The sequence below is a fragment of the Oreochromis aureus genome, linkage group 8 (genome assembly GCF_013358895.1).
Source record: "Oreochromis aureus strain Israel breed Guangdong linkage group 8, ZZ_aureus, whole genome shotgun sequence".
In the NCBI taxonomy this organism is placed as follows: domain Eukaryota; kingdom Metazoa; phylum Chordata; class Actinopteri; order Cichliformes; family Cichlidae; genus Oreochromis; species Oreochromis aureus.
In genome coordinates, this window is record NC_052949.1 from 30,732,533 (window position 1) to 30,738,044 (window position 5,512).

At 44.4% G+C, this 5,512-nt stretch overlaps 1 long non-coding RNA gene across 1 annotated transcript; it reads right to left on the reverse strand.

Moving 5' to 3' along the window:
- Window positions 1-910: 910 nt before the first annotated feature.
- LOC120441539 lies at window positions 911-5,308 on the reverse strand. Its single transcript, XR_005614155.1, has 3 exons — window positions 5,094-5,308; window positions 4,773-5,013; window positions 911-1,341 (listed from the first exon to the last, which is right to left on the reverse strand). It is a non-coding gene; the product is annotated as an uncharacterized LOC120441539 (long non-coding RNA).
- Between the last annotated feature and the right edge of the window lie 204 nt (window positions 5,309-5,512).

Below are 5,512 nucleotides of genomic sequence, written 5' to 3' on the forward strand. Positions count from 1 at the left end.
ACCGACAGAGTACATGCTCGTAAACAGGATCAGAGATAAAGGAACAGAGACATAAACTTCGGGGCGCCTCCTATTCATACTTATAAATATTAACCAAACACGAGAGCAAATATTTACCATAGAATATAAAGTAACACAAGGACGGAGAGGCTCAGTACAAGAACAAAGAATTGTGTTTTACTACAATATTACAGAAAAAAGAACATGAATCCAAAAATTCAATAAACAAAAAAATCACTAGAACAATAAAACACTAAAAACCACAAACTAAGCATCTCTCTCTCCAAAAGTTGAATCTGTTCATCTGGACGTAGCGTTTTGTGGGAGAAACGTTTTGTCACTCATCCAAGTGACTTCTTCAGTCTCAGCTGACTGCAGGTTTCCCCAAACCTTATAAACAGTACATTTGCATAATGACTGAAACCAGCCCACTGAAGGAACAATGGGCTGTGAGGTCAGTTCCTTAATCATAATTATGCAAATTCCCATGACCATTGATCAACAATCACCGACCAAAACCCACTGATCAAAGAACACTGATCAATGGCCATGAGTACCATTCACAGAGAGTTGGGGAATGGCTGCAATCACAGCATTGTAAGATGGCGAAAGATGTACCCTTAGGCCCCTCCTCGATTCAGAGATGGTCTTTCCTTTTCACGTAAATGGCTCCTCCTTGACTCGCGCTCAAACCAGCGTTTTCCCTGTCCAGGATGTGTACATCCTCATCATTGAAAGAGTGTCCACTGGCCTGTAGGTGTAAATAAACTGCAGAGTCCTGGCCTGATGAGGTTGCTCTTCTGTGTTGTGCCATCCGCTTCGCTAGAGGTTGTTTGGTTTCCCCGATGTATAAATCCTGGCAATCCTCCTGGCACTTAACAGCGTACACTATGTTACTCTGTTTGTGTTGGGGGACCCGATCCTTAGGGTGGACCAGTTTTTGGCGCAGCATATTTTTGTCATGGAGAATTGAGTTAAAGGACTCAGGTGCAAGACTCCTTGCAGCGTGGCAGTGAATTTTATTCACAGTGAAAAATAAGGCAACAGTTCGAGTCTGTAATCCAAAAGGGCAGTGCAGTGATACGGTGACCTCTCCCCGTGGTGACAGTGCAGTGATAATCCAAAACAACTCCTTTTGTGCCCGCTCCTCCTCCGATCCCTGGATTCTGGTTTAGCTCAACGTTCCAGCGTTGGTTGTGACCCGACCGCACCATTAAATAGGTTTGCTTCAGATTAGTAGCAGCCGGCGAAATGATAAAGCACAGGTGCGGTGATTCCAGCTCAGGATTCTCCCCCCGGGTCAACTGCCGTTCCGTGCCACGGCTTCCGGAAGTCCGTGTTCTAGCATACAAACACACAGCACAGGATGGAGAGGAGAACACCACAAAGTACACACAAACACAACAAAAATTGGCAAGGCGACCGGTGAGGACCGTCTAGCCGTGACAATTTTGGGGTTTAAAGCATCTCTCTGTCTTTGTAATGACTGAGTGTGGCACATGGTACCGTTGACCTTCTTCCCCCGTTCCTTACTTTGCACTCAGCTGTTTTCCAAATCAGCAGGCTTTGCATACATAAAAATCCACCACCACACTATTTTATCTTCTTCTTCTCCAAGGCTGTGGGAAGTACCGTAGGGGTGCTGATGGTGCTGGACCCCCGGAAATCGTAAAGGATCTTCCTGTCTACCTACAACTAACTGAAAAGTCATTCATTTATTCAACTTAATTTATTTATTTAAATGAGATCGTAGGTTGATCTGGCTGAAACTGAAAGCACTCTGAATGCTCAGCTGGTGCTGTATAATTACCAGTAAATTTATTATTTACCAACAAGACATTTAACAGTAATAATAATTTTTGCACATCAGGTCATCTCACATATCAAAGCAGCATATTAAGCTCATAGCTCGTTTGCACATAAATCTATTTAACACTTCAATTTTTGTCTCCACTTATTTATTCCTGCTATTTGTATTTGATCCATTTGTACATAATAACCTGCATCTGCGTGTGGACAGCAAAGAAAGAATTTCATTGTACACAGAAATGCTTTTTCTTTGAACACATGACAACAAACGCTTTGAATCTTGAATCTTCAATATAAGCTTTACTTCTTGGTCCCAACTCTGGATAGTAACAATTTTGTATTAAATTTGGTCAGATTTCTAGAAACGAGAGCTCCTGAGGGACAAATAACCGGGACTAAGCTACTTTGGCCTGCCCGGGTTTGGCTAGTTACAGGATTATTTTCAGCAGTGCGAAGTTGGTCTGGGTCTCCAGTTCCTGAACCTGCTCTCCAAAGATACTAGCATGCTATATGTATTACAAATATAATTAGGAAGAGACATTCTTTGTAAATTCCTAACATAATCCAGATGTCAGTTAGACAAAGTGTGTCTCCCTTCTTTGTTGTGACTGGTCATGCCAACCAACATGAAGCCACACAATACAAAAGTACATCACAACAAAATGACAGAGTCTGAATATGTCATTTCGTTGATCTTCCAGATACACCAGGCTATCATCAGGACAGTTTAGCTTTATGCACGAGGCTGTAAATGCAGTCCATACAACATGGAAACAACTGCTATCTCAATGGCTTAATAGTAAGATAAACCAACAATCAAGTTACAGTTAAGACTAATGCTGTTTCAACTGCAGAAGTAACATAAAGTATTTATACTTTACAATGCCCACGATAGTGCATCTGCAAGGTTCACATTCATTGTTTTTCTCACACAAAAAGATCACTTCCTGGATCATAAAGCCTGAGTACAATGTGTTTCTCTTCTATTCTCCACAAATCTACCCCCACCATCCTTGTGTCTCCTCCATAATGAGGTAAAAATTTACAAGCCCCAAAAAAGGCTATTGATTTCACCAGGTGTTTTCTGTCTCCCCCTCCTTCTTAAACAGTGTGCAGTATCTTGAACTGGCTTTCTATTGCTATTCCACATCTTAATAGCACCACTATTAAGAGTCTGCTGATTGTATTAGCTCATAGAGTAGGGCTATTGACAGAGCATGAGCATCTTGCAATAGGTGCTGTGGGGATAACAAACCAGGTCCATGGACAACAGCAGCTGAGATAAGTGTCCTCCTCTGAGACTGTGCTGGCAATCAAGATGCTGATGTGGAGAGCAAGAGAGAGTGAAGAAGAGGAGGACAGACAGGTGGCAGAAGTCATGGAGAAAGGCTAGCATAAAGGCTAGTGTCAATAAATAGACGTCAATGACCATAGCTGAAACCTATGAGGACTCTAACTGTGGTTAGGATCAGACTTAAAACAACCATGCACTGTGCATCAGTGATTCAGGGATGTGTGGGTAGTGTCATGGTGTGTGCAGTATTTTATTGGCATTGTTTGGACCCTTATACCAAGTGAGCACCATGTCACACAGCTCACATCAAACAACTGAGACAGTTTGATGGCAAAACTGGATTCAGCAAGCAAGCTGGACCTAATATGGATTTATTGGGACCACGTAGCCAGTACTGGGTCGGAGCTACAGTTTCATGACAAAGCATAGAGTACCCATCATTAGGGATGGGTACCGGTGTCCGGTGCCATGATGGCACCGGTTCTGACATAAACGGTAGTAACCAGACCGAAAAGCAGCGCACATTTCGGTGCTTTATTTCGGTGCTTTTTTTTTTTCCTTAGCCAATTCTAGCCAATCATTTTACGTTTCCGAGGAAAGTAGGCGGGCTCAGGTACGTACGTTCTTTTAGAGCAGAGCTACACATTAAGAATGCCCAAGGCGAAGCGGTCAAAAGTCTGGCTGTACTTCACAGCAAAGCATGCAAACTCAGCTGCCTGCAACAAGTGCTTTAAGCTGATACTGTGATACTGTCAAAGGAGGTAACACCTCAAATCCGATGAAACACCTGGCGACGCATAGCGGTTTTTTTAAAGCCGAGAAATGCGCCGTGTTTAGCTTGATGCGAGACCTCACACCGTGCACATCTACTGCGGGTGCGGTGCCTGTTATCGGACCCGGAGTTAGCAACATCCCCCCTAAAACCCGAAGAGGAGAGTCCTGGCCCCTAGCCCTGCCAGTGTAGCAGAAATGATGACGGATGATGATGGCAGCAGCAGCCGTTCTTCTCTGCGTGAGTAGCTTAATGTTGTTCATGTGTAATTCACATTGAGTAGGCTAACCACATTATTACATTAATGCATGTAAGGTGAACTAGCAAACACTGTCGTAGTTACATGCAGCTGTCTTCTTGTTTGATGGCAGATACTCCCTTCACCCTGGCCAAAATAGCTAAAATGACCAAAGAAAAAGTGGAAAACATTTAAACATGAGAGGTTTTTGGACCAATTTTGTGTTTTTTCCATTGTTTAAGCACTGCTTCCAGCCAAGAGTGATACCATATATGCCCTACAGCTGCAGAAAAGGCTTACATTGTTATCTTTTTACAAAAAACAGCTAAACATATGAGGTTTTTGGACCAATTTTGTGTTCTCCATTCTTTAAGCACCGGTTTGAGCACCGTTTAAGCACCGGCACCGTTTCAAAAGTACCGGTTTGGCACCGGTATCGGATAAAACCTAAACGATACCCATCCCTACCCATCATGGGTACCCTGATGTGATTAAATGAGGGGCATGATTAGCAACAGTGCTTAGGTAGGATGTGCCATTTACTGTAAACAATGGCACTTTCTGTCAAGGATCACGGAGTGTACAGGTAACTGGACCCCAATAAGCAGACTCAATACACCACAACTCAGAACTATGTACAAATTTATTATTAAACTCACGAGTCGTTAACGAAGCCAGGGGAACGGAAAACTAAGGCTCACGCCGTGGGGGAAAACGAGGAGTGCGGAGCCCAGGAGCGCCATAATCGGGACCGTGGGGAAACTGCAACACAAAGGGGGGACACAATTAATAGCACCGTGGAGCTTTGAGGGGAGAGGTGTCCGTGGAGGGAATCCAAGGGAGGGAGGCAATCAGGCAGGAGGACAGCAGGCAACAGGCTTCCACGCCGAACGCTGATCACTAGTTGCACAAACACAAGATTAGACAGAATCCAAAACTTCACATGGAAAAGGCTAAGATTTAATGCAGGGCCTAGTTACCACTGAGGGGAGACTAACGGACTGACGAGGAGTAGCCGTCAGTGCTGGTTGAAGTAGTCCTCTGGTGATTGCCTCAAATGTGACGCAGGTGTGTTGAAGGCGGCCCAGCCGGGGGTGTGACCACCGCACTATCCCGTGGCTCCCCGGATGCAGAGCCACAGACCGTGACACTTTCATATGTGCCGGCTGGGAGGACAGCACCAGGACCAGGATCTGCTCCTTTGTACAGAAGGAACAAGAGGAGCACTGCTAAAGCCCTAAAAATGACCTTCAGCAGGATCCTGTTCATATTTCTGACTAAACACTCAAAAACAGACATGAGGGTCTGACATCCTTTAGTGCTTAGACCTCAGCACCTTGTAAAGTGATTGGCATTCGACTGAGAACAGCAGAGCTTGCAGGTCTTTGACTGCAGGTTT